We start from the raw sequence: 23,950 nt of genomic DNA, 5'->3' as shown, positions 1-23,950 counted from the left end.
GAGCCTCCTAACTTCAAACATTCCCATAGTTTACTGGTTTCGGAAACAGACGCAAAAAAGGCAAGCTTCCAGACACCAAGCAGAGCTCCAGTGGCGCAATCGGTCAGCGCGCGGTACTTATAAAGCAGTAACTGTTGAGCAATGCCGAGGTTGTGAGTTCGAGCCTCACCTGGAGCATTGTTTTCCTCTTTTCATCCATTTTTGTCAATTGCCAAAGAAAGTCTCTCATGGTTCACCATCGCATCAAAACATGATCATTGGGGAAACGTGCCTAGTTCTTTTGCTTTCATGTCTTCTGGCTTCTGCACCCATGTTTTTCAGATAGTTTGCAGTTTGCAAACAAGAACATTTCTTAGAAATCAAATTGTAGTAACTGATTTGTTTGGAAAAGAAAAAAAAACTAAGTGCTCAGCTATAACTCGTTCAGCCCCAGTGGCCAAATGGATAAGGCACTGGCCTCCTAAGCCAGGGATTGTGGGTTCGAGTCCCATCTGGGGTGTTTGAGGCTGTTGATTACCAAAGCACACACACATGCTCTATTTTACTTCCAGATTTAAAGTGCTCAACCATCTTCTTCATTTCTTAATGGTCTCATATGCTTGTTCAAAAGATCTTGGGAATTCTGATAGCACATTAAACATACAATGAAAACTTTAAGTCCCAAGAATCGCCATGCATTTCCACTGCTTTGAAAGGGTCAGTCATTTCCGTTATACAGTCAAATCAAAATACACTCATTTACTATTCATTTATGCCGCAACACAAACACATTCACAGTGAACAACAATCCAGATACAGAAAAGTTTTCAACTGAATGATTAGCAAGCATTGCGACTTTTGATTTAATAAAACACGATGATATTCTTCTGTTAATTGGTACACATTTAGAGTTCAAAATTCTTAGTAAACGTATAACACCATGAGAACATTTGGAATTTCAGTTTCAACAAAAAACCTGCTAGCAAAGTAGAGAGTATGACTTCATTTTATAAAAAAAATGGAAATGCATGACTTGAAGTATAATACTATAAGAGCCTCCTAACTTCCAACATTCCCATAGTTTACTGGTTTCGGAAACAGACGCAAAAAAGGCAAGCTTCCTGACACCAAGCAGAGCTCCAGTGGCGCAATCGGTCAGCGCGCGGTACTTATAAAGCAGTAACTGTTGAGCAATGCCGAGGTTGTGAGTTCGAGCCTCACCTGGAGCATTGTTTTCCTCTTTTCATCCATTTTTGTCAATTGCCAAAGAAAGTCTCTCATGGTTCACCATCGCATCAAAACATGATCATTGGGGAAACGTGCCTAGTTCTTTTGCTTTCATGTCTTCTGGCTTCTGCACCCATGTTTTTCAGATAGTTTGCAGTTTGCAAACAAGAACATTTCTTAGAAATCAAATTGTAGTAACTGATTTGTTTGGAAAAGAAAAAAAAACTAAGTGCTCAGCTATATCTTGTTCAGCCCCAGTGGCCTAATGGATAAGGCACTGGCCTCCTAAGCCAGGGATTGTGGGTTCGAGTCCCATCTGGGGTGTTTGAGGCTGTTGATTACCAAAGCACACACACATGCTCTATTTTACTTCCAGATTTAAAGTGCTCAACCGTCTTCTTCATTTCTTAATGGTCCCATATGCTTGTTCAAAAGATCTTGGGAATTCTGATAGCACATTAAACATACAATGAAAACTTTAAGTCCCAAGAATCGCCATGCATTTCCACTGCTTTGAAAGGGTCAGTCATTTCCGTTATACAGTCAAATCAAAATACACTCATTTACTATTCATTTATGCCGCAACACAAACACATTCACAGTGAACAACAATCCAGATACAGAAAAGTTTTCAAATGAATGATTAGCAAGCATAGCGACTTTTGATTTAATAAAACACGATGATATTCTTCTGTTAATTGGTACACATTTAGAGTTCAAAATTCTTAGTAAACGTATAACACCATGAGAACATTTGGAATTTCAGTTTCAACAAAAAACCTGCTAGCAAAGTAGAGAGTATGACTTCATTTTATAAAAAAAATGGAAATGCATGACTTGAAGTATAATACTATAAGAGCCTCCTAACTTCAAACATTCCCATAGTTTACTGGTTTCGGAAACAGACGCAAAAAAGGCAAGCTTCCAGACACCAAGCAGAGCTCCAGTGGCGCAATCGGTCAGCGCGCGGTACTTATAAAGCAGTAACTGTTGAGCAATGCCGAGGTTGTGAGTTCGAGCCTCACCTGGAGCATTGTTTTCCTCTTTTCATCCATTTTTGTCAATTGCCAAAGAAAGTCTCTCATGGTTCACCATCGCATCAAAACATGATCATTGGGGAAACGTGCCTAGTTCTTTTGCTTTCATGTCTTCTGGCTTCTGCACCCATGTTTTTCAGATAGTTTGCAGTTTGCAAACAAGAACATTTCTTAGAAATCAAATTATAGTAACTGATTTGTTTGGAAAAGAAAAAAAAACTAAGTGCTCAGCTATATCTTGTTCAGCCCCAGTGGCCTAATGGATAAGGCACTGGCCTCCTAAGCCAGGGATTGTGGGTTCGAGTCCCATCTGGGGTGTTTGATGCTGTTGATTACCAAAGCACACACACATGCTCTATTTTACTTCCAGATTTAAAGTGCTCAACCATCTTCTTCATTTCTTAATGGTCCCATATGCTTGTTCAAAAGATCTTGGGAATTCTGATAGCACATTAAACATACAATGACAACTTTAAGTCCCAAGAATCGCCATGCATTTCCACTGCTTTGAAAGGGTCAGTCATTTCCGTTATACAGTCAAATCAAAATACACTCATTTACTATTCATTTATGCCGCAACACAAACACATTCACAGTGAACAACAATCCAGATACAGAAAAGTTTTCAACTGAATGATTAGCAAGCATAGCGACTTTTGATTTAATAAAACACGATGATATTCTTCTGTTAATTGGTACACATTTAGAGTTCAAAATTCTTAGTAAACGTATAACACCATGAGAACATTTGGAATTTCAGTTTCAACAAAAAACCTGCTAGCAAAGTAGAGAGTATGACTTCATTTTATAAAAAAAATGGAAATGCATGACTTGAAGTATAATACTATAAGAGCCTCCTAACTTCAAACATTCCCATAGTTTACTGGTTTCGGAAACAGACGCAAAAAAGGCAAGCTTCCCGGCACCAAGCAGAGCTCCAGTGGCGCAATCGGTCAGCGCGCGGTACTTATAAAGCAGTAACTGTTGAGCAATGCCGAGGTTGTGAGTTCGAGCCTCACCTGGAGCATTGTTTTCCTCTTTTCATCCATTTTTGTCAATTGCCAAAGAAAGTCTCTCATGGTTCACCATCGCATCAAAACATGATCATTGGGGAAACGTGCCTAGTTCTTTTGCTTTCATGTCTTCTGGCTTCTGCACCCATGTTTTTCAGATAGCTTGCAGTTTGCAAACAAGAACATTTCTTAGAAATCAAATTGTAGTAACTGATTTGTTTGGAAAAGAAAAAAAAACTAAGTGCTCAGCTATATCTTGTTCAGCCCCAGTGGCCTAATGGATAAGGCACTGGCCTCCTAAGCCAGGGATTGTGGGTTCGAGTCCCATCTGGGGTGTTTGAGGCTGTTGATTACCAAAGCACACACACATGCTCTATTTTACTTCCAGATTTAAAGTGCTCAACCGTCTTCTTCATTTCTTAATGGTCCCATATGCTTGTTCAAAAGATCTTGGGAATTCTGATAGCACATTAAACATACAATGAAAACTTTTAGTCCCAAGAATCGCCATGCATTTCCACTGCTTTGAAAGGGTCAGTCATTTCCGTTATACAGTCAAATCAAAATACACTCATTTACTATTCATTTATGCCGCAACACAAACACATTCACAGTGAACAACAATCCAGATACAGAAAAGTTTTCAACTGAATGATTAGCAAGCATAGCGACTTTTGATTTAATAAAACACGATGATATTCTTCTGTTAATTGGTACACATTTAGAGTTCAAAATTCTTAGTAAACGTATAACACCATGAGAACATTTGGAATTTCAGTTTCAACAAAAAACCTGCTAGCAAAGTAGAGAGTATGACTTCATTTTATAAAAAAATGGAAATGCATGACTTGAAGTATAATACTATAAGAGCCTCCTAACTTCAAACATTCCCATAGTTTACTGGTTTCGGAAACAAACGCAAAAAAGGCAAGCTTACAGACACCAAGCAGAGCTCCAGTGGCGCAATCGGTCAGCGCGCGGTACTTATAAAGCAGTAACTGTTGAGCAATGCCGAGGTTGTGAGTTCGAGCCTCACGTGGAGCATTGTTTTCCTCTTTTCATCCATTTTTGTCAATTGCCAAAGAAAGTCTCTCATGGTTCACCATCGCATCAAAACATGATCATTGGGGAAACGTGCCTAGTTCTTTTGCTTTCATGTCTTCTGGCTTCTGCACCCATGTTTTTCAGACAGTTTGCAGTTTGCAAACAAGAACATTTCTTAGAAATCAAATTGTAGTAACTGATTTGTTTGGAAAAGAAAAAAAAAATAAGTGCTCAGCTATATCTCGTTCAGCCCAGTGGCCTAATGGATAAGGCACTGGCCTCCTAAGCCAGGGATTGTGGGTTCGAGTCCCATCTGGGGTGTTTGATGCTGTTGATTACCAAAGCACACACACATGCTCTATTTTACTTCCAGATTTAAAGTGCTCAACCATCTTCTTCATTTCTTAATGGTCCCATATGCTTGTTCAAAAGATCTTGGGAATTCTGATAGCACATTAAACATACAATGACAACTTTAAGTCCCAAGAATCGCCATGCATTTCCACTGCTTTGAAAGGGTCAGTCATTTCCGTTATACAGTCAAATCAAAATACACTCATTTACTATTCATTTATGCCGCAACACAAACACATTCACAGTGAACAACAATCCAGATACAGAAAAGTTTTCAACTGAATGATTAGCAAGCATAGCGACTTTTGATTTAATAAAACACGATGATATTCTTCTGTTAATTGGTACACATTTAGAGTTCAAAATTCTTAGTAAACGTATAACACCATGAGAACATTTGGAATTTCAGTTTCAACAAAAAACCTGCTAGCAAAGTAGAGAGTATGACTTCATTTTATAAAAAAATGGAAATGCATGACTTGAAGTATAATACTATAAGAGCCTCCTAACTTCAAACATTCCCATAGTTTACTGGTTTCGGAAACAGACGCAAAAAAGGCAAGCTTACAGACACCAAGCAGAGCTCCAGTGGCGCAATCGGTCAGCGCGCGGTACTTATAAAGCAGTAACTGTTGAGCAATGCCGAGGTTGTGAGTTCGAGCCTCACCTGGAGCATTGTTTTCCTCTATTCATCCATTTTTGTCAATTGCCAAAGAAAGTCTCTCATGGTTCACCATCGCATCAAAACATGATCATTGGGGAAACGTGCCTAGTTCTTTTGCTTTCATGTCTTCTGGCTTCTGCACCCATGTTTTTCAGACAGTTTGCAGTTTGCAAACAAGAACATTTCTTAGAAATCAAATTGTAGTAACTGATTTGTTTGGAAAAGAAAAAAAAACTAAGTGCTCAGCTATATCTCGTTCAGCCCAGTGGCCTAATGGATAAGGCACTGGCCTCCTAAGTCAGGGATTGTGGGTTCGAGTCCCATCTGGGGTGTTTGATGCTGTTGATTACCAAAGCACACACACATGCTCTATTTTACTTCCAGATTTAAAGTGCTCAACCATCTTCTTCATTTCTTAATGGTCCCATATGCTTGTTCAAAAGATCTTGGGAATTCTGATAGCACATTAAACATACAATGACAACTTTAAGTCCCAAGAATCGCCATGCATTTCCACTGCTTTGAAAGGGTCAGTCATTTCCGTTATACAGTCAAATCAAAATACACTCATTTACTATTCATTTATGCCGCAACACAAACACATTCACAGTGAACAACAATCCAGATACAGAAAAGTTTTCAACTGAATGATTAGCAAGCATAGCGACTTTTGATTTAATAAAACACGATGATATTCTTCTGTTAATTGGTACACATTTAGAGTTCAAAATTCTTAGTAAACGTATAACACCATGAGAACATTTGGAATTTCAGTTTCAACAAAAAACCTGCTAGCAAAGTAGAGAGTATGACTTCATTTTATAAAAAAAATGGAAATGCATGACTTGAAGTATAATACTATAAGAGCCTCCTAACTTCAAACATTCCCATAGTTTACTGGTTTCGGAAACAGACGCAAAAAAGGCAAGCTTCCAGACACCAAGCAGAGCTCCAGTGGCGCAATCGGTCAGCGTGCGGTACTTATAAAGCAGTAACTGTTGAGCAATGCCGAGGTTGTGAGTTCGAGCCTCACCTGGAGCATTGTTTTCCTCTTTTCATCCATTTTTGTCAATTGCCAAAGAAAGTCTCTCATGGTTCACCATCGCATCAAAACATGATCATTGGGGAAACGTGCCTAGTTCTTTTGCTTTCATGTCTTCTGGCTTATGCACCCATGTTTTTCAGATAGTTTGCAGTTTGCAAACAAGAACATTTCTTAGAAATCAAATTGTAGTAACTGATTTGTTTGGAAAAGAAAAAAAAACTAAGTGCTCACCGATATCTCGTTCAGCCCCAGTGGCCTAATGGATAAGGCACTGGCCTCCTAAGCCAGGGATTGTGGGTTCGAGTCCCATCTGGGGTGTTTGAGGCTGTTGATTACCAAAGCACACACACATGCTCTATTTTACTTCCAGATTTAAAGTGCTCAACCATCTTCTTCATTTCTTAATGGTCCCATATGCTTGTTCAAAAGATCTTGGGAATTCTGATAGCACATTAAACATACAATGACAACTTTAAGTCCCAAGAATCGCCATGCATTTCCACTGCTTTGAAAGGGTCAGTCATTTCCGTTATACAGTCAAATCAAAATACACTCATTTACTATTCATTTATGCCGCAACACAAACACATTCACAGTGAACAACAATCCAGATACAGAAAAGTTTTCAACTGAATGATTAGCAAGCATAGCGACTTTTGATTTAATAAAACACGATGATATTCTTCTGTTAATTGTTACACATTTAGAGTTCAAAATTCTTAGTAAACGTATAACACCATGAGAACATTTGGAATTTCAGTTTCAACAAAAAACCTGCTAGCAAAGTAGAGAGTATGACTTCATTTTATAAAAAAATGGAAATGCATGACTTGAAGTATAATACTATAAGAGCCTCCTAACTTCAAACATTCCCATAGTTTACTGGTTTCGGAAACAGACGCAAAAAAGGCAAGCTTCCAGACACCAAGCAGAGCTCCAGTGGCGCAATCGGTCAGCACGCGGTACTTATAAAGCAGTAACTGTTGAGCAATGCCGAGGTTGTGAGTTCGAGCCTCACCTGGAGCATTGTTTTCCTCTTTTCATCCATTTTTGTCAATTGCCAAAGAAAGTCTCTCATGGTTCACCATCGCATCAAAACATGATCATTGGGGAAACGTGCCTAGTTCTTTTGCTTTCATGTCTTCTGGCTTCTGCACCCATGTTTTTCAGATAGTTTGCAGTTTGCAAACAAGAACATTTCTTAGAAATCAAATTGTAGTAACTGATTTGTTTGGAAAAGAAAAAAAAACTAAGTGCTCAGCTATATCTCGTTCAGCCCCAGTGGCCTAATGGATAAGGCACTGGCCTCCTAAGCCAGGGATTGTGGGTTCGAGTCCCATCTGGGGTGTTTGAGGCTGTTGATTACCAAAGCACACACACATGCTCTAATTTACTTCCAGATTTAAAGTGCTCAACCATCTTCTTCATTTCTTAATGGTCCCATATGCTTGTTCAAAAGATCTTGGGAATTCTGATAGCACATTAAACATACAATGACAACTTTAAGTCCCAAGAATCGCCATGCATTTCCACTGCTTTGAAAGGGTCAGTCATTTCCGTTATACAGTCAAATCAAAATACACTCATTTACTATTCATTTATGCCGCAACACAAACACATTCACAGTGAACAACAATCCAGATACAGAAAAGTTTTCAACTGAATGATTAGCAAGCATAGCGACTTTTGATTTAATAAAACACGATGATATTCTTCTGTTAATTGTTACACATTTAGAGTTCAAAATTCTTAGTAAACGTATAACACCATGAGAACATTTGGAATTTCAGTTTCAACAAAAAACCTGCTAGCAAAGTAGAGAGTATGACTTCATTTTATAAAAAAATGGAAATGCATGACTTGAAGTATAATACTATAAGAGCCTCCTAACTTCAAACATTCCCATAGTTTACTGGTTTCGGAAACAGACGCAAAAAAGGCAAGCTTCCAGACACCAAGCAGAGCTCCAGTGGCGCAATCGGTCAGCGCGCGGTACTTATAAAGCAGTAACTGTTGAGCAATGCCGAGGTTGTGAGTTCGAGCCTCACCTGGAGCATTGTTTTCCTCTTTTCATCCATTTTTGTCAATTGCCAAAGAAAGTCTCTCATGGTTCACCATCGCATCAAAACATGATCATTGGGGAAACGTGCCTAGTTCTTTTGCTTTCATGTCTTCTGGCTTCTGCACCCATGTTTTTCAGATAGTTTGCAGTTTGCAAACAAGAACATTTCTTAGAAATCAAATTGTAGTAACTGATTTGTTTGGAAAAGAAAAAAAAACTAAGTGCTCAGCTATATCTCATTCAGCCCCAGTGGCCTAATGGATAAGGCACTGGCCTCCTAAGCCAGGGATTGTGGGTTCGAGTCCCATCTGGGGTGTTTGAGGCTGTTGATTACCAAAGCACACACACATGCTTTATTTTACTTCCAGATTTAAAGTGCTCAACCATCTTCTTCATTTCTTAATGGTCCCATATGCTTGTTCAAAAGATCTTGGGAATTCTGATAGCACATTAAACATACAATGACAACTTTAAGTCCCAAGAATCGCCATGCATTTCCACTGCTTTGAAAGGGTCAGTCATTTCCGTTATACAGTCAAATCAAAATACACTCATTTACTATTCATTTATGCCGCAACACAAACACATTCACAGTGAACAACAATCCAGATACAGAAAAGTTTTCAACTGAATGATTAGCAAGCATAGCGACTTTTGATTTAATAAAACACGATGATATTCTTCTGTTAATTGGTACACATTTAGAGTTCAAAATTCTTAGTAAACGTATAACACCATGAGAACATTTGGAATTTCAGTTTCAACAAAAAACCTGCTAGCAAAGTAGAGAGTATGACTTCATTTTATAAAAAAAATGGAAATGCATGACTTGAAGTATAATACTATAAGAGCCTCCTAACTTCAAACATTCCCATAGTTTACTGGTTTCGGAAACAGATGCAAAAAAGGCAAGCTTCCAGACACCAAGCAGAGCTCCAGTGGCGCAATCGGTCAGCGCGCGGTACTTATAAAGCAGTAACTGTTGAGCAATGCCGAGGTTGTGAGTTCGAGCCTCACCTGGAGCATTGTTTTCCACTTTTTATCCATTTTTGTCAATTGCCAAAGAAAGTCTCTCATGGTTCACCATCGCATCAAAACATGATCATTGGGGAAACGTGCCTAGTTCTTTTGCTTTCATGTCTTCTGGCTTCTGCACCCATGTTTTTCAGATAGTTTGCAGTTTGCAAACAAGAACATTTCTTAGAAATCAAATTGTAGTAACTGATTTGTTTGGAAAAGAAAAAAAAACTAAGTGCTCAGCTATATCTCGTTCAGCCCCAGTGGCCTAATGGATAAGGCACTGGCCTCCTAAGCCAGGGATTGTGGGTTTGAGTCCCATCTGGGGTGTTTGAGGCTGTTGATTACCAAAGCACACACACATGCTCTATTTTACTTCCAGATTTAAAGTGCTCAACCATCTTCTTCATTTCTTAATGGTCCCATATGCTTGTTCAAAAGATCTTGGGAATTCTGATAGCACATTAAACATACAATGACAACTTTAAGTCCCAAGAATCGCCATGCATTTCCACTGCTTTGAAAGGGTCAGTCATTTCCGTTATACAGTCAAATCAAAATACACTCATTTACTATTCATTTATGCCGCAACACAAACACATTCACAGTGAACAACAATCCAGATACAGAAAAGTTTTCAACTGAATGATTAGCAAGCATAGCGACTTTTGATTTAATAAAACACGATGATATTCTTCTGTTAATTGGTACACATTTAGAGTTCAAAATTCTTAGTAAACGTATAACACCATGAGAACATTTGGAATTTCAGTTTCAACAAAAAACCTGCTAGCAAAGTAGAGAGTATGACTTCATTTTATAAAAAAATGGAAATGCATGACTTGAAGTATAATACTATAAGAGCCTCCTAACTTCAAACATTCCCATAGTTTACTGGTTTCGGAAACAGACGCAAAAAAGGCAAGCTTCCAGACACCAAGCAGAGCTCCAGTGGCGCAATCGGTCAGCGCGCGGTACTTATAAAGCAGTAACTGTTGAGCAATGCTGAGGTTGTGAGTTCGAGCCTCACCTGGAGCATTGTTTTCCACTTTTCATCCATTTTTGTCAATTGCCAAAGAAAGTCTCTCATGGTTCACCATCGCATCAAAACATGATCATTGGGGAAACGTGCCTAGTTCTTTTGCTTTCATGTCTTCTGGCTTCTGCACCCATGTTTTTCAGATAGTTTGCAGTTTGCAAACAAGAACATTTCTTAGAAATCAAATTGTAGTAACTGATTTGTTTGGAAAAGAAAAAAAAACTAAGTGCTCAGCTATATCTCGTTCAGCCCCAGTGGCCTAATGGATAAGGCACTGGCCTCCTAAGCCAGGGATTGTGGGTTCGAGTCCCATCTGGGGTGTTTGAGGCTGTTGATTACCAAAGCACACACACATGCTTTATTTTACTTCCAGATTTAAAGTGCTCAACCATCTTCTTCATTTCTTAATGGTCCCATATGCTTGTTCAAAAGATCTTGGGAATTCTGATAGCACATTAAACATACAATGACAACTTTAAGTCCCAAGAATCGCCATGCATTTCCACTGCTTTGAAAGGGTCAGTAATTTCCGTTATACAGTCAAATCAAAATACACTCATTTACTATTCATTTATGCCGCAACACAAACACATTCACAGTGAACAACAATCCAGATACAGAAAAGTTTTCAACTGAATGATTAGCAAGCATAGCGACTTTTGATTTAATAAAACACGATGATATTCTTCTGTTAATTGGTACACATTTAGAGTTCAAAATTCTTAGTAAACGTATAACACCATGAGAACATTTGGAATTTCAGTTTCAACAAAAAACCTGCTAGCAAAGTAGAGAGTATGACTTCATTTTATAAAAAAAATGGAAATGCATGACTTGAAGTATAATACTATAAGAGCCTCCTAACTTCAAACATTCCCATAGTTTACTGGTTTCGGAAACAGATGCAAAAAAGGCAAGCTTCCAGACACCAAGCAGAGCTCCAGTGGCGCAATCGGTCAGCGCGCGGTACTTATAAAGCAGTAACTGTTGAGCAATGCCGAGGTTGTGAGTTCGAGCCTCACCTGGAGCATTGTTTTCCACTTTTCATCCATTTTTGTCAATTGCCAAAGAAAGTCTCTCATGGTTCACCATCGCATCAAAACATGATCATTGGGGAAACGTGCCTAGTTCTTTTGCTTTCATGTCTTCTGGCTTCTGCACCCATGTTTTTCAGATAGTTTGCAGTTTGCAAACAAGAACATTTCTTAGAAATCAAATTGTAGTAACTGATTTGTTTGGAAAAGAAAAAAAAACTAAGTGCTCAGCTATATCTCGTTCAGCCCCAGTGGCCTAATGGATAAGGCACTGGCCTCCTAAGCCAGGGATTGTGGGTTCGAGTCCCATCTGGGGTGTTTGAGGCTGTTGATTACCAAAGCACACACACATGCTCTATTTTACTTCCAGATTTAAAGTGCTCAACCATCTTCTTCATTTCTTAATGGTCCCATATGCTTGTTCAAAAGATCTTGGGAATTCTGATAGCACATTAAACATACAATGACAACTTTAAGTCCCAAGAATCGCCATGCATTTCCACTGCTTTGAAAGGGTCAGTCATTTCCGTTATACAGTCAAATCAAAATACACTCATTTACTATTCATTTATGCCGCAACACAAACACATTCACAGTGAACAACAATCCAGATACAGAAAAGTTTTCAACTGAATGATTAGCAAGCATAGCGACTTTTGATTTAATAAAACACGATGATATTCTTCTGTTAATTGGTACACATTTAGAGTTCAAAATTCTTAGTAAACGTATAACACCATGAGAACATTTGGAATTTCAGTTTCAACAAAAAACCTGCTAGCAAAGTAGAGAGTATGACTTCATTTTATAAAAAAATGGAAATGCATGACTTGAAGTATAATACTATAAGAGCCTCCTAACTTCAAACATTCCCATAGTTTACTGGTTTCGGAAACAGACGCAAAAAAGGCAAGCTTCCAGACACCAAGCAGAGCTCCAGTGGCGCAATCGGTCAGCGCGCGGTACTTATAAAGCAGTAACTGTTGAGCAATGCCGAGGTTGTGAGTTCGAGCCTCACCTGGAGCATTGTTTTCCACTTTTCATCCATTTTTGTCAATTGCCAAAGAAAGTCTCTCATGGTTCACCATCGCATCAAAACATGATCATTGGGGAAACGTGCCTAGTTCTTTTGCTTTCATGTCTTCTGGCTTCTGCACCCATGTTTTTCAGATAGTTTGCAGTTTGCAAACAAGAACATTTCTTAGAAATCAAATTGTAGTAACTGATTTGTTTGGAAAAGAAAAAAAAACGAAGTGCTCAGTTATATCTCGTTCAGCCCCAGTGGCCTAATGGATAAGGCACTGGCCTCCTAAGCCAGGGATTGTGGGTTCGAGTCCCATCTGGGGTGTTTGAGGCTGTTGATTACAAAAGCACACACACATGCTCTATTTTACTTCCAGATTTAAAGTGCTCAACCGTTTTCTTCATTTCTTAATGGTCCCATATGCTTGTTCAAAAGATCTTGGGAATTCTGATAGCACATTAAACATACAATGACAACTTTAAGTCCCAAGAATCGCCATGCATTTCCACTGCTTTGAAAGGGTCAGTCATTTCCGTTATACAGTCAAATCAAAATACACTCATTTACTATTCATTTATGCCGCAACACAAACACATTCACAGTGAACAACAATCCAGATACAGAAAAGTTTTCAACTGAATGATTAGCAAGCATAGCTACTTTTGATTTAATAAAACACGATGATATTCTTCTGTTAATTGGTACACATTTAGAGTTCAAAATTCTTAGTAAACGTATAACACCATGAGAACATTTGGAATTTCAGTTTCAACAAAAAACCTGCTAGCAAAGTAGAGAGTATGACTTCATTTTATAAAAAAAATGGAAATGCATGACTTGAAGTATAATACTATAAGAGCCTCCTAACTTCAAACATTCCCATAGTTTAATGGTTTCGGAAACAGACGCAAAAAAGGCAAGCTTCCAGACACCAAGCAGAGCTCCAGTGGCGCAATCGGTCAGCGCGCGGTACTTATAAAGCAGTAACTGTTGAGCAATGCCGAGGTTGTGAGTTCGAGCCTCACTTGGAGCATTGTTTTCCTCTTTTCATCCATTTTTGTCAATTGCCAAAGAAAGTCTCTCATGGTTCACCATCGCATCAAAACATGATCATTGGGGAAACGTGCTTAGTTCTTTTGCTTTCATGTCTTCTGGCTTCTGCACCCATGTTTTTCAGATAGTTTGCAGTTTGCAAACAAGAACATTTCTTAGAAATCAAATTGTAGTAACTGATTTGTTTGGAAAAGAAAAAAAAACTAAGTGCTCAGCTATAACTCGTTCAGCCCCAGTGGCCTAATGGATAAGGCACTGGCCTCCTAAGCCAGGGATTGTGGGTTCGAGTCCCATCTGGGGTGTTTGAGGCTGTTGATTACCAAAGCACACACACATGCTTTATTTTACTTCCAGATTTAAAGTGCTCAACCATCTTCTTCATTTCTTAATGGTCCCATATGCTTGTTCAAAAGATCTTGGGAATTCTGATAGCACATTAAACATACAATGACAACTTTAAGTCCCAAGAATCGCCATGCATTTCCACTGCTTTGAAAGGGTCAGTCATTTCCGTTATACAGTCAAATCAAAATACACTCATTTACTATTCATTTATGCCGCAACACAAACACATTCACAGTGAACAACAATCCAGATACAGAAAAGTTTTCAACTGAATGATTAGCAAGCATAGCGACTTTTGATTTAATAAAACACGATGATATTCTTCTGTTAATTGGTACACATTTAGAGTTCAAAATTCTTAGTAAACGTATAACACCATGAGAACATTTGGAATTTCAGTTTCAACAAAAAACCTGCTAGCAAAGTAGAGAGTATGACTTCATTTTATAAAAAAATGGAAATGCATGACTTGAAGTATAATACTATAAGAGCCTCCTAACTTCAAACATTCCCATAGTTTACTGGTTTCGGAAACAGACGCAAAAAAGGCAAGCTTCCAGACACCAAGCAGAGCTCCAGTGGCGCAATCGGTCAGCGCGCGGTACTTATAAAGCAGTAACTGTTGAGCAATGCCGAGGTTGTGAGTTCGAGCCTCACCTGGAGCATTGTTTTCCTCTTTTCATCCATTTTTGTCAATTGCCAAAGAAAGTCTCTCATGGTTCACCATCGCATCAAAACATGATCATTGGGGAAACGTGCCTAGTTCTTTTGCTTTCATGTCTTCTGGCTTCTGCACCCATGTTTTTCAGATAGTTTGCAGTTTGCAAACAAGAACATTTCTTAGAAATCAAATTGTAGTAACTGATTTGTTTGGAAAAGAAAAAAAAACTAAGTGCTCAGCTATATCTCATTCAGCCCCAGTGGCCTAATGGATAAGGCACTGGCCTCCTAAGCCAGGGATTGTGGGTTCGAGTCCCATCTGGGGTGTTTGAGGCTGTTGATTACCAAAGCACACACACATGCTTTATTTTACTTCCAGATTTAAAGTGCTCAACCATCTTCTTCATTTCTTAATGGTCCCATATGCTTGTTCAAAAGATCTTGGGAATTCTGATAGCACATTAAACATACAATGACAACTTTAAGTCCCAAGAATCGCCATGCATTTCCACTGCTTTGAAAGGGTCAGTCATTTCCGTTATACAGTCAAATCAAAATACACTCATTTACTATTCATTTATGCCGCAACACAAACACATTCACAGTGAACAACAATCCAGATACAGAAAAGTTTTCAACTGAATGATTAGCAAGCATAGCGACTTTTGATTTAATAAAACACGATGATATTCTTCTGTTAATTGGTACACATTTAGAGTTCAAAATTCTTAGTAAACGTATAACACCATGAGAACATTTGGAATTTCAGTTTCAACAAAAAACCTGCTAGCAAAGTAGAGAGTATGACTTCATTTTATAAAAAAAATGGAAATGCATGACTTGAAGTATAATACTATAAGAGCCTCCTAACTTCAAACATTCCCATAGTTTACTGGTTTCGGAAACAGATGCAAAAAAGGCAAGCTTCCAGACACCAAGCAGAGCTCCAGTGGCGCAATCGGTCAGCGCGCGGTACTTATAAAGCAGTAACTGTTGAGCAATGCCGAGGTTGTGAGTTCGAGCCTCACCTGGAGCATTGTTTTCCACTTTTTATCCATTTTTGTCAATTGCCAAAGAAAGTCTCTCATGGTTCACCATCGCATCAAAACATGATCATTGGGGAAACGTGCCTAGTTCTTTTGCTTTCATGTCTTCTGGCTTCTGCACCCATGTTTTTCAGATAGTTTGCAGTTTGCAAACAAGAACATTTCTTAGAAATCAAATTGTAGTAACTGATTTGTTTGGAAAAGAAAAAAAAACTAAGTGCTCAGCTATATCTCGTTCAGCCCCAGTGGCCTAATGGATAAGGCACTGGCCTCCTAAGCCAGGGATTGTGGGTTTGAGTCCCATCTGGGGTGTTTGAGGCTGTTGATTACCAAAGCACACACACATGCTCTATTTTACTTCCAGATTTAAAGTGCTCAACCATCTTCTTCATTTCTTAATGGTCCCATATGCTTGTTCAAAAGATCTTGGGAATTCTGATAGCACATTAAACATACAATGACAACTTTAAGTCCCAAGAATCGCCATGCATTTCCACTGCTTTGAAAGGGTCAGTCATTTCCGTTATACAGTCAAATCAAAATACACTCATTTACTATTCATTTATGCCGCAACACAAACACATTCACAGTGAACAACAATCCAGATACAGAAAAGTTTTCAACTGAATGATTAGCAAGCATAGCGACTTTTGATTTAATAAAACACGATGATATTCTTCTGTTAATTGGTACACATTTAGAGTTCAAAATTCTTAGTAAACGTATAACACCATGAGAACATTTGGAATTTCAGTTTCAACAAAAAACCTGCTAGCAAAGTAGAGAGTATGACTTCATTTTATAAAAAAATGGAAATGCATGACTTGAAGTATAATACTATAAGAGCCTCCTAACTTCAAACATTCCCATAGTTTACTGGTTTCGGAAACAGACGCAAAAAAGGCAAGCTTCCAGACACCAAGCAGAGCTCCAGTGGCGCAATCGGTCAGCGCGCGGTACTTATAAAGCAGTAACTGTTGAGCAATGCTGAGGTTGTGAGTTCGAGCCTCACCTGGAGCATTGTTTTCCACTTTTCATCCATTTTTGTCAATTGCCAAAGAAAGTCTCTCATGGTTCACCATCGCATCAAAACATGATCATTGGGGAAACGTGCCTAGTTCTTTTGCTTTCATGTCTTCTGGCTTCTGCACCCATGTTTTTCAGATAGTTTGCAGTTTGCAAACAAGAACATTTCTTAGAAATCAAATTGTAGTAACTGATTTGTTTGGAAAAGAAAAAAAAACTAAGTGCTCAGCTATATCTCGTTCAGCCCCAGTGGCCTAATGGATAAGGCACTGGCCTCCTAAGCCAGGGATTGTGGGTTCGAGTCCCATCTGGGGTGTTTGAGGCTGTTGATTACCAAAGCACACACACATGCTTTATTTTACTTCCAGATTTAAAGTGCTCAACCATCTTCTTCATTTCTTAATGGTCCCATATGCTTGTTCAAAAGATCTTGGGAATTCTGATAGCACATTAAACATACAATGACAACTTTAAGTCCCAAGAATCGCCATGCATTTCCACTGCTTTGAAAGGGTCAGTAATTTCCGTTATACAGTCAAATCAAAATACACTCATTTACTATTCATTTATGCCGCAACACAAACACATTCACAGTGAACAACAATCCAGATACAGAAAAGTTTTCAACTGAATGATTAGCAAGCATAGCGACTTTTGATTTAATAAAACACGATGATATTCTTCTGTTAATTGGTACACATTTAGAGTTCAAAATTCTTAGTAAACGTATAACACCATGAGAACATTTGGAATTTCAGTTTCAACAAAAAACCTGCTAGCAAAGTAGAGAGTATGACTTCATTTTATAAAAAAAATGGAAATGCATGACTTGAAGTATAATACTATAAGAGCCTCCTAACTTCAAACATTCCCATAGTTTACTGGTTTCGGAAACAGATGCAAAAAAGGCAAGCTTCCAGACACCAAGCAGAGCTCCAGTGGCGCAATCGGTCAGCGCGCGGTACTTATAAAGCAGTAACTGTTGAGCAATGCCGAGGTTGTGAGTTCGAGCCTCACCTGGAGCATTGTTTTCCACTTTTCATCCATTTTTGTCAATTGCCAAAGAAAGTCTCTCATGGTTCACCATCGCATCAAAACATGATCATTGGGGAAACGTGCCTAGTTCTTTTGCTTTCATGTCTTCTGGCTTCTGCACCCATGTTTTTCAGATAGTTTGCAGTTTGCAAACAAGAACATTTCTTAGAAATCAAATTGTAGTAACTGATTTGTTTGGAAAAGAAAAAAAAACTAAGTGCTCAGCTATATCTCGTTCAGCCCCAGTGGCCTAATGGATAAGGCACTGGCCTCCTAAGCCAGGGATTGTGGGTTCGAGTCCCATCTGGGGTGTTTGAGGCTGTTGATTACCAAAGCACACACACATGCTCTATTTTACTTCCAGATTTAAAGTGCTCAACCATCTTCTTCATTTCTTAATGGTCCCATATGCTTGTTCAAAAGATCTTGGGAATTCTGATAGCACATTAAACATACAATGACAACTTTAAGTCCCAAGAATCGCCATGCATTTCCACTGCTTTGAAAGGGTCAGTCATTTCCGTTATACAGTCAAATCAAAATACACTCATTTACTATTCATTTATGCCGCAACACAAACACATTCACAGTGAACAACAATCCAGATACAGAAAAGTTTTCAACTGAATGATTAGCAAGCATAGCGACTTTTGATTTAATAAAACACGATGATATTCTTCTGTTAATTGGTACACATTTAGAGTTCAAAATTCTTAGTAAACGTATAACACCATGAGAACATTTGGAATTTCAGTTTCAACAAAAAACCTGCTAGCAAAGTAGAGAGTATGACTTCATTTTATAAAAAAATGGAAATGCATGACTTGAAGTATAATACTATAAGAGCCTCCTAACTTCAAACATTCCCATAGTTTACTGGTTTCGGAAACAGACGCAAAAAAGGCAAGCTTCCAGACACCAAGCAGAGCTCCAGTGGCGCAATCGGTCAGCGCGCGGTACTTATAAAGCAGTAACTGTTGAGCAATGCCGAGGTTGTGAGTTCGAGCCTCACCTGGAGCATTGTTTTCCACTTTTCATCCATTTTTGTCAATTGCCAAAGAAAGTCTCTCATGGTTCACCATCGCATCAAAACATGATCATTGGGGAAACGTGCCTAGTTCTTTTGCTTTCATGTCTTCTGGCTTCTGCACCCATGTTTTTCAGATAGTTTGCAGTTTGCAAACAAGAACATTTCTTAGAAATCAAATTGTAGTAACTGATTTGTTTGGAAAAGAAAAAAAAACGAAGTGCTCAGTTATATCTCGTTCAGCCCCAGTGGCCTAATGGATAAGGCACTGGCCTCCTAAGCCAGGGATTGTGGGTTCGAGTCCCATCTGGGGTGTTTGAGGCTGTTGATTACAAAAGCACACACACATGCTCTATTTTACTTCCAGATTTAAAGTGCTCAACCGTTTTCTTCATTTCTTAATGGTCCCATATGCTTGTTCAAAAGATCTTGGGAATTCTGATAGCACATTAAACATACAATGACAACTTTAAGTCCCAAGAATCGCCATGCATTTCCACTGCTTTGAAAGGGTCAGTCATTTCCGTTATACAGTCAAATCAAAATACACTCATTTACTATTCATTTATGCCGCAACACAAACACATTCACAGTGAACAACAATCCAGATACAGAAAAGTTTTCAACTGAATGATTAGCAAGCATAGCTACTTTTGATTTAATAAAACACGATGATATTCTTCTGTTAATTGGTACACATTTAGAGTTCAAAATTCTTAGTAAACGTATAACACCATGAGAACATTTGGAATTTCAGTTTCAACAAAAAACCTGCTAGCAAAGTAGAGAGTATGACTTCATTTTATAAAAAAAATGGAAATGCATGACTTGAAGTATAATACTATAAGAGCCTCCTAACTTCAAACATTCCCATAGTTTAATGGTTTCGGAAACAGACGCAAAAAAGGCAAGCTTCCAGACACCAAGCAGAGCTCCAGTGGCGCAATCGGTCAGCGCGCGGTACTTATAAAGCAGTAACTGTTGAGCAATGCCGAGGTTGTGAGTTCGAGCCTCACTTGGAGCATTGTTTTCCTCTTTTCATCCATTTTTGTCAATTGCCAAAGAAAGTCTCTCATGGTTCACCATCGCATCAAAACATGATCATTGGGGAAACGTGCTTAGTTCTTTTGCTTTCATGTCTTCTGGCTTCTGCACCCATGTTTTTCAGATAGTTTGCAGTTTGCAAACAAGAACATTTCTTAGAAATCAAATTGTAGTAACTGATTTGTTTGGAAAAGAAAAAAAAACTAAGTGCTCAGCTATAACTCGTTCAGCCCCAGTGGCCTAATGGATAAGGCACTGGCCTCCTAAGCCAGGGATTGTGGGTTCGAGTCCCATCTGGGGTGTTTGAGGCTGTTGATTACCAAAGCACACACACATGCTTTATTTTACTTCCAGATTTAAAGTGCTCAACCATCTTCTTCATTTCTTAATGGTCCCATATGCTTGTTCAAAAGATCTTGGGAATTCTGATAGCACATTAAACATACAATGACAACTTTAAGTCCCAAGAATCGCCATGCATTTCCACTGCTTTGAAAGGGTCAGTCATTTCCGTTATACAGTCAAATCAAAATACACTCATTTACTATTCATTTATGCCGCAACACAAACACATTCACAGTGAACAACAATCCAGATACAGAAAAGTTTTCAACTGAATGATTAGCAAGCATAGCGACTTTTGATTTAATAAAACACGATGATATTCTTCTGTTAATTGGTACACATTTAGAGTTCAAAATTCTTAGTAAACGTATAACACCATGAGAACATTTGGAATTTCAGTTTCAACAAAAAACCTGCTAGCAAAGTAGAGAGTATGACTTCATTTTATAAAAAAATGGAAATGCATGACTTGAAGTATAATACTATAAGAGCCTCCTAACTTCAAACATTCCCATAGTTTACTGGTTTCGGAAACAGACGCAAAAAAGGCAAGCTTCCAGACACCAAGCAGAGCTCCAGTGGCGCAATCGGTCAGCGCGCGGTACTTATAAAGCAGTAACTGTTGAGCAATGCCGAGGTTGTGAGTTCGAGCCTCACCTGGAGCATTGTTTTCCACTTTTCATCCATTTTTGTCAATTGCCAAAGAAAGTCTCTCATGGTTCACCATCGCATCAAAACATGATCATTGGGGAAACGTGCCTAGTTCTTTTGCTTTCATGTCTTCTGGCTTCTGCACCCATGTTTTTCAGATAGTTTGCAGTTTGCAAACAAGAACATTTCTTAGAAATCAAATTGTAGTAACTGATTTGTTTGGAAAAGAAAAAAAAACTAAGTGCTCAGCTATATCTCGTTCAGCCCCAGTGACCTAATGGATAAGGCACTGGCCTCCTAAGCCAGGGATTGTGGGTTCGAGTCCCATCTGGGGTGTTTGAGGCTGTTGATTACCAAAGCACACACACATGCTCTATTTTACTTCCAGATTTAAAGTGCTCAACCATCTTCTTCATTTCTTAATGGTCCCATATGCTTGTTCAAAAGATCTTGGGAATTCTGATAGCACATTAAACATACAATGACAACTTTAAGTCCCAAGAATCGCCATGCATTTCCACTGCTTTGAAAGGGTCAGTCATTTCCGTTATACAGTCAAATCAAAATACACTCATTTACTATTCATTTATGCCGCAACACAAACACATTCACAGTGAACAACAATCCAGATACAGAAAAGTTTTCAACTGAATGATTAGCAAGCATAGCGACTTTTGATTTAAGAAAACACGATGATATTCTTCTGTTAATTGGTACACATTTAGAGTTCAAAATTCTTAGTAAACGTATAACACCATGAGAACATTTGGAATTTCAGTTTCAACAAAAAACCTGCTAGCAAAGTAGAGAGTATGACTTCATTTTATAAAAAAATGGAAATGCATGACTTGAAGTATAATACTATAAGAGCCTCCTAACTTCAAACATTCCCATAGTTTACTGGTTTCGGAAACAGACGCAAAAAAGGCAAGCTTCCAGACACCAAGCAGAGCTCCAGTGGCGCAATCGGTCAGCGCGCGGTACTTATAAAGCAGTAACTGTTGAGCAATGCCGAGGTTGTGAGTTCGAGCCTCACCTGGAGCATTGTTTTCCACTTTTCATCCATTTTTGTCAATTGCCAAAGAAAGTCTCTCATGGTTCACCATCGCATCAAAACATGATCATTGGGGAAACGTGCCTAGTTCTTTTGCTTTCATGTCTTCTGGCTTCTGCACCCATGTTTTTCAGATAGTTTGCAGTTTGCAAACAAGAACATTTCTTAGAAATCAAATTGTAGTAACTGATTTGTTTGGAAAAGAAAAAAAAACTAAGTGCTCAGCTATATCTCGTTCAGCCCCAGTGACCTAATGGATAAGGCACTGGCCTCCTAAGCCAGGGATTGTGGGTTCGAGTCCCATCTGGGGTGTTTGAGGCTGTTGATTACCAAAGCACACACACATGCTCTATTTTACTTCCAGATTTAAAGTGCTCAACCATCTTCTTCATTTCTTAATGGTCCCATATGCTTGTTCAAAAGATCTTGGGAATTCTGATAGCACATTAAACATACAATGACAACTTTAAGTCCCAAGAATCGCCATGCATTTCCACTGCTTTGAAAGGGTCAGTCATTTCCGTTATACAGTCAAATCAAAATACACTCATTTACTATTCATTTATGCCGCAACACAAACACATTCACAGTGAACAACAATCCAGATACAGAAAAGTTTTCAACTGAATGATTAGCAAGCATAGCGACTTTTGATTTAAGAAAACACGATGATATTCTTCTGTTAATTGGTACACATTTAGAGTTCAAAATTCTTAGTAAACGTATAACACCATGAGAACATTTGGAATTTCAGTTTCAACAAAAAACCTGCTAGCAAAGTAGAGAGTATGACTTCATTTTATAAAAAAATGGAAATGCATGACTTGAAGTATAATACTATAAGAGCCTCCTAACTTCAAACATTCCCATAGTTTACTGGTTTCGGAAACAGACGCAAAAAAGGCAAGCTTCCAGACACCAAGCAGAGCTCCAGTGGCGCAATCGGTCAGCGCGCGGTACTTATAAAGCAGTAACTGTTGAGCAATGCCGAGGTTGTGAGTTCAAGCCTCACCTGGAGCATTGTTTTCCACTTTTCATCCATTTTTGTCAATTGCCAAAGAAAGTCTCTCATGGTTCACCATCGCATCAAAACATGATCATTGGGGAAACGTGCCTAGTTCTTTTGCTTTCATGTCTTCTGGCTTCTGCACCCATGTTTTTCAGATAGTTTGCAGTTTGCAAACAAGAACATTTCTTAGAAATCAAATTGTAGTAACTGATTTGTTTGGAAAAGAAAAAAAAACGAAGTGCTCAGTTATATCTCGTTCAGCCCCAGTGGCCTAATGGATAAGGCACTGGCCTCCTAAGCCAGGGATTGTGGGTTCGAGTCCCATCTGGGGTGTTTGAGGCTGTTGATTACCAAAGCACACACACATGCTCTATTTTACTTCCAGATTTAAAGTGCTCAACCGTTTTCTTCATTTCTTAATGGTCCCATATGCTTGTTCAAAAGATCTTGGGAATTCTGATAGCACATTAAACATACAATGACAACTTTAAGTCCCAAGAATCGCCATGCATTTCCACTGCTTTGAAAGGGTCAGTCATTTCCGTTATACAGTCAAATCAAAATACACTCATTTACTATTCATTTATGCCGCAACACAAACACATTCACAGTGAACAACAATCCAGATACAGAAAAGTTTTCAACTGAATGATTAGCAAGCATAGCTACTTTTGATTTAATAAAACACGATGATATTCTTCTGTTAATTGGTACACATTTAGAGTTCAAAATTCTTAGTAAACGTATAACACCATGAGAACATTTGGAATTTCAGTTTCAACAAAAAACCTGCTAGCAAAGTAGAGAGTATGACTTCATTTTATAAAAAAAATGGAAATGCATGACTTGAAGTATAATACTATAAGAGCCTCCTAACTTCAAACATTCCCATAGTTTAATGGTTTCGGAAACAGACGCAAAAAAGGCAAGCTTCCAGACACCAAGCAGAGCTCCAGTGGCGCAATCGGTCAGCGCGCGGTACTTATAAAGCAGTAACTGTTGAGCAATGCCGAGGTTGTGAGTTCGAGCCTCACTTGGAGCATTGTTTTCCTCTTTTCATCCATTTTTGTCAATTGCCAAAGAAAGTCTCTCATGGTTCACCATCGCATCAAAACA

General features: G+C 38.6%; 43 non-coding genes across 43 annotated transcripts; all 43 read left to right on the top strand.

Moving 5' to 3' along the window:
• The first annotated feature begins 84 nt into the window (after positions 1–84).
• On the top strand, positions 85–177 carry TRNAI-UAU (transfer RNA isoleucine (anticodon UAU)). The gene is given in 2 exon segments: positions 85–122; positions 142–177. It is a non-coding gene; the product is annotated as a tRNA-Ile (tRNA).
• A 249-nt stretch (positions 178–426) lies between these two features.
• On the top strand, positions 427–499 carry TRNAR-CCU (transfer RNA arginine (anticodon CCU)). Its single transcript has one exon. It is a non-coding gene; the product is annotated as a tRNA-Arg (tRNA).
• Positions 500–1,115: 616 nt separating this feature from the next.
• Positions 1,116–1,208, top strand: TRNAI-UAU (transfer RNA isoleucine (anticodon UAU)). The gene is given in 2 exon segments: positions 1,116–1,153; positions 1,173–1,208. It is a non-coding gene; the product is annotated as a tRNA-Ile (tRNA).
• Positions 1,209–1,457: 249 nt separating this feature from the next.
• On the top strand, positions 1,458–1,530 carry TRNAR-CCU (transfer RNA arginine (anticodon CCU)). The gene has a single exon. It is a non-coding gene; the product is annotated as a tRNA-Arg (tRNA).
• Positions 1,531–2,146: 616 nt separating this feature from the next.
• TRNAI-UAU (transfer RNA isoleucine (anticodon UAU)) lies at positions 2,147–2,239 on the top strand. Its single transcript is given in 2 exon segments — positions 2,147–2,184; positions 2,204–2,239. It is a non-coding gene; the product is annotated as a tRNA-Ile (tRNA).
• A 249-nt stretch (positions 2,240–2,488) lies between these two features.
• TRNAR-CCU (transfer RNA arginine (anticodon CCU)) lies at positions 2,489–2,561 on the top strand. The gene has a single exon. It is a non-coding gene; the product is annotated as a tRNA-Arg (tRNA).
• A 616-nt stretch (positions 2,562–3,177) lies between these two features.
• Positions 3,178–3,270, top strand: TRNAI-UAU (transfer RNA isoleucine (anticodon UAU)). The gene is given in 2 exon segments: positions 3,178–3,215; positions 3,235–3,270. It is a non-coding gene; the product is annotated as a tRNA-Ile (tRNA).
• Positions 3,271–3,519: 249 nt separating this feature from the next.
• Positions 3,520–3,592, top strand: TRNAR-CCU (transfer RNA arginine (anticodon CCU)). The gene has a single exon. It is a non-coding gene; the product is annotated as a tRNA-Arg (tRNA).
• Positions 3,593–4,207: 615 nt separating this feature from the next.
• TRNAI-UAU (transfer RNA isoleucine (anticodon UAU)) lies at positions 4,208–4,300 on the top strand. Its single transcript is given in 2 exon segments — positions 4,208–4,245; positions 4,265–4,300. It is a non-coding gene; the product is annotated as a tRNA-Ile (tRNA).
• A 248-nt stretch (positions 4,301–4,548) lies between these two features.
• On the top strand, positions 4,549–4,621 carry TRNAR-CCU (transfer RNA arginine (anticodon CCU)). Its single transcript has one exon. It is a non-coding gene; the product is annotated as a tRNA-Arg (tRNA).
• Positions 4,622–5,236: 615 nt separating this feature from the next.
• On the top strand, positions 5,237–5,329 carry TRNAI-UAU (transfer RNA isoleucine (anticodon UAU)). Its single transcript is given in 2 exon segments — positions 5,237–5,274; positions 5,294–5,329. It is a non-coding gene; the product is annotated as a tRNA-Ile (tRNA).
• A 937-nt stretch (positions 5,330–6,266) lies between these two features.
• On the top strand, positions 6,267–6,359 carry TRNAI-UAU (transfer RNA isoleucine (anticodon UAU)). The gene is given in 2 exon segments: positions 6,267–6,304; positions 6,324–6,359. It is a non-coding gene; the product is annotated as a tRNA-Ile (tRNA).
• Positions 6,360–6,608: 249 nt separating this feature from the next.
• Positions 6,609–6,681, top strand: TRNAR-CCU (transfer RNA arginine (anticodon CCU)). Its single transcript has one exon. It is a non-coding gene; the product is annotated as a tRNA-Arg (tRNA).
• Positions 6,682–7,638: 957 nt separating this feature from the next.
• Positions 7,639–7,711, top strand: TRNAR-CCU (transfer RNA arginine (anticodon CCU)). The gene has a single exon. It is a non-coding gene; the product is annotated as a tRNA-Arg (tRNA).
• Positions 7,712–8,326: 615 nt separating this feature from the next.
• TRNAI-UAU (transfer RNA isoleucine (anticodon UAU)) lies at positions 8,327–8,419 on the top strand. Its single transcript is given in 2 exon segments — positions 8,327–8,364; positions 8,384–8,419. It is a non-coding gene; the product is annotated as a tRNA-Ile (tRNA).
• A 249-nt stretch (positions 8,420–8,668) lies between these two features.
• On the top strand, positions 8,669–8,741 carry TRNAR-CCU (transfer RNA arginine (anticodon CCU)). Its single transcript has one exon. It is a non-coding gene; the product is annotated as a tRNA-Arg (tRNA).
• Positions 8,742–9,357: 616 nt separating this feature from the next.
• Positions 9,358–9,450, top strand: TRNAI-UAU (transfer RNA isoleucine (anticodon UAU)). The gene is given in 2 exon segments: positions 9,358–9,395; positions 9,415–9,450. It is a non-coding gene; the product is annotated as a tRNA-Ile (tRNA).
• Positions 9,451–9,699: 249 nt separating this feature from the next.
• TRNAR-CCU (transfer RNA arginine (anticodon CCU)) lies at positions 9,700–9,772 on the top strand. The gene has a single exon. It is a non-coding gene; the product is annotated as a tRNA-Arg (tRNA).
• Positions 9,773–10,387: 615 nt separating this feature from the next.
• TRNAI-UAU (transfer RNA isoleucine (anticodon UAU)) lies at positions 10,388–10,480 on the top strand. Its single transcript is given in 2 exon segments — positions 10,388–10,425; positions 10,445–10,480. It is a non-coding gene; the product is annotated as a tRNA-Ile (tRNA).
• A 249-nt stretch (positions 10,481–10,729) lies between these two features.
• On the top strand, positions 10,730–10,802 carry TRNAR-CCU (transfer RNA arginine (anticodon CCU)). The gene has a single exon. It is a non-coding gene; the product is annotated as a tRNA-Arg (tRNA).
• A 616-nt stretch (positions 10,803–11,418) lies between these two features.
• TRNAI-UAU (transfer RNA isoleucine (anticodon UAU)) lies at positions 11,419–11,511 on the top strand. The gene is given in 2 exon segments: positions 11,419–11,456; positions 11,476–11,511. It is a non-coding gene; the product is annotated as a tRNA-Ile (tRNA).
• A 249-nt stretch (positions 11,512–11,760) lies between these two features.
• On the top strand, positions 11,761–11,833 carry TRNAR-CCU (transfer RNA arginine (anticodon CCU)). Its single transcript has one exon. It is a non-coding gene; the product is annotated as a tRNA-Arg (tRNA).
• A 615-nt stretch (positions 11,834–12,448) lies between these two features.
• On the top strand, positions 12,449–12,541 carry TRNAI-UAU (transfer RNA isoleucine (anticodon UAU)). Its single transcript is given in 2 exon segments — positions 12,449–12,486; positions 12,506–12,541. It is a non-coding gene; the product is annotated as a tRNA-Ile (tRNA).
• A 249-nt stretch (positions 12,542–12,790) lies between these two features.
• Positions 12,791–12,863, top strand: TRNAR-CCU (transfer RNA arginine (anticodon CCU)). Its single transcript has one exon. It is a non-coding gene; the product is annotated as a tRNA-Arg (tRNA).
• Positions 12,864–13,479: 616 nt separating this feature from the next.
• On the top strand, positions 13,480–13,572 carry TRNAI-UAU (transfer RNA isoleucine (anticodon UAU)). The gene is given in 2 exon segments: positions 13,480–13,517; positions 13,537–13,572. It is a non-coding gene; the product is annotated as a tRNA-Ile (tRNA).
• Positions 13,573–13,821: 249 nt separating this feature from the next.
• Positions 13,822–13,894, top strand: TRNAR-CCU (transfer RNA arginine (anticodon CCU)). The gene has a single exon. It is a non-coding gene; the product is annotated as a tRNA-Arg (tRNA).
• A 615-nt stretch (positions 13,895–14,509) lies between these two features.
• On the top strand, positions 14,510–14,602 carry TRNAI-UAU (transfer RNA isoleucine (anticodon UAU)). The gene is given in 2 exon segments: positions 14,510–14,547; positions 14,567–14,602. It is a non-coding gene; the product is annotated as a tRNA-Ile (tRNA).
• A 249-nt stretch (positions 14,603–14,851) lies between these two features.
• TRNAR-CCU (transfer RNA arginine (anticodon CCU)) lies at positions 14,852–14,924 on the top strand. Its single transcript has one exon. It is a non-coding gene; the product is annotated as a tRNA-Arg (tRNA).
• A 616-nt stretch (positions 14,925–15,540) lies between these two features.
• Positions 15,541–15,633, top strand: TRNAI-UAU (transfer RNA isoleucine (anticodon UAU)). The gene is given in 2 exon segments: positions 15,541–15,578; positions 15,598–15,633. It is a non-coding gene; the product is annotated as a tRNA-Ile (tRNA).
• A 249-nt stretch (positions 15,634–15,882) lies between these two features.
• On the top strand, positions 15,883–15,955 carry TRNAR-CCU (transfer RNA arginine (anticodon CCU)). Its single transcript has one exon. It is a non-coding gene; the product is annotated as a tRNA-Arg (tRNA).
• Positions 15,956–16,570: 615 nt separating this feature from the next.
• TRNAI-UAU (transfer RNA isoleucine (anticodon UAU)) lies at positions 16,571–16,663 on the top strand. The gene is given in 2 exon segments: positions 16,571–16,608; positions 16,628–16,663. It is a non-coding gene; the product is annotated as a tRNA-Ile (tRNA).
• Positions 16,664–16,912: 249 nt separating this feature from the next.
• Positions 16,913–16,985, top strand: TRNAR-CCU (transfer RNA arginine (anticodon CCU)). Its single transcript has one exon. It is a non-coding gene; the product is annotated as a tRNA-Arg (tRNA).
• A 616-nt stretch (positions 16,986–17,601) lies between these two features.
• On the top strand, positions 17,602–17,694 carry TRNAI-UAU (transfer RNA isoleucine (anticodon UAU)). The gene is given in 2 exon segments: positions 17,602–17,639; positions 17,659–17,694. It is a non-coding gene; the product is annotated as a tRNA-Ile (tRNA).
• A 249-nt stretch (positions 17,695–17,943) lies between these two features.
• On the top strand, positions 17,944–18,016 carry TRNAR-CCU (transfer RNA arginine (anticodon CCU)). The gene has a single exon. It is a non-coding gene; the product is annotated as a tRNA-Arg (tRNA).
• Positions 18,017–18,631: 615 nt separating this feature from the next.
• Positions 18,632–18,724, top strand: TRNAI-UAU (transfer RNA isoleucine (anticodon UAU)). The gene is given in 2 exon segments: positions 18,632–18,669; positions 18,689–18,724. It is a non-coding gene; the product is annotated as a tRNA-Ile (tRNA).
• Positions 18,725–18,973: 249 nt separating this feature from the next.
• Positions 18,974–19,046, top strand: TRNAR-CCU (transfer RNA arginine (anticodon CCU)). Its single transcript has one exon. It is a non-coding gene; the product is annotated as a tRNA-Arg (tRNA).
• Positions 19,047–19,662: 616 nt separating this feature from the next.
• On the top strand, positions 19,663–19,755 carry TRNAI-UAU (transfer RNA isoleucine (anticodon UAU)). The gene is given in 2 exon segments: positions 19,663–19,700; positions 19,720–19,755. It is a non-coding gene; the product is annotated as a tRNA-Ile (tRNA).
• Positions 19,756–20,004: 249 nt separating this feature from the next.
• Positions 20,005–20,077, top strand: TRNAR-CCU (transfer RNA arginine (anticodon CCU)). The gene has a single exon. It is a non-coding gene; the product is annotated as a tRNA-Arg (tRNA).
• Positions 20,078–20,692: 615 nt separating this feature from the next.
• TRNAI-UAU (transfer RNA isoleucine (anticodon UAU)) lies at positions 20,693–20,785 on the top strand. The gene is given in 2 exon segments: positions 20,693–20,730; positions 20,750–20,785. It is a non-coding gene; the product is annotated as a tRNA-Ile (tRNA).
• A 937-nt stretch (positions 20,786–21,722) lies between these two features.
• Positions 21,723–21,815, top strand: TRNAI-UAU (transfer RNA isoleucine (anticodon UAU)). The gene is given in 2 exon segments: positions 21,723–21,760; positions 21,780–21,815. It is a non-coding gene; the product is annotated as a tRNA-Ile (tRNA).
• Positions 21,816–22,752: 937 nt separating this feature from the next.
• Positions 22,753–22,845, top strand: TRNAI-UAU (transfer RNA isoleucine (anticodon UAU)). The gene is given in 2 exon segments: positions 22,753–22,790; positions 22,810–22,845. It is a non-coding gene; the product is annotated as a tRNA-Ile (tRNA).
• A 249-nt stretch (positions 22,846–23,094) lies between these two features.
• Positions 23,095–23,167, top strand: TRNAR-CCU (transfer RNA arginine (anticodon CCU)). Its single transcript has one exon. It is a non-coding gene; the product is annotated as a tRNA-Arg (tRNA).
• Positions 23,168–23,783: 616 nt separating this feature from the next.
• On the top strand, positions 23,784–23,876 carry TRNAI-UAU (transfer RNA isoleucine (anticodon UAU)). Its single transcript is given in 2 exon segments — positions 23,784–23,821; positions 23,841–23,876. It is a non-coding gene; the product is annotated as a tRNA-Ile (tRNA).
• The last annotated feature ends 74 nt before the right edge of the window (positions 23,877–23,950 follow it).

Source organism: Engystomops pustulosus, unplaced genomic scaffold (assembly GCF_040894005.1).
Source record: "Engystomops pustulosus unplaced genomic scaffold, aEngPut4.maternal MAT_SCAFFOLD_308, whole genome shotgun sequence".
Taxonomy (NCBI): domain Eukaryota; kingdom Metazoa; phylum Chordata; class Amphibia; order Anura; family Leptodactylidae; genus Engystomops; species Engystomops pustulosus.
Note: the sequence above shows the minus strand (reverse complement) of the source record. Positions and strands in the feature narration are given on the sequence as shown.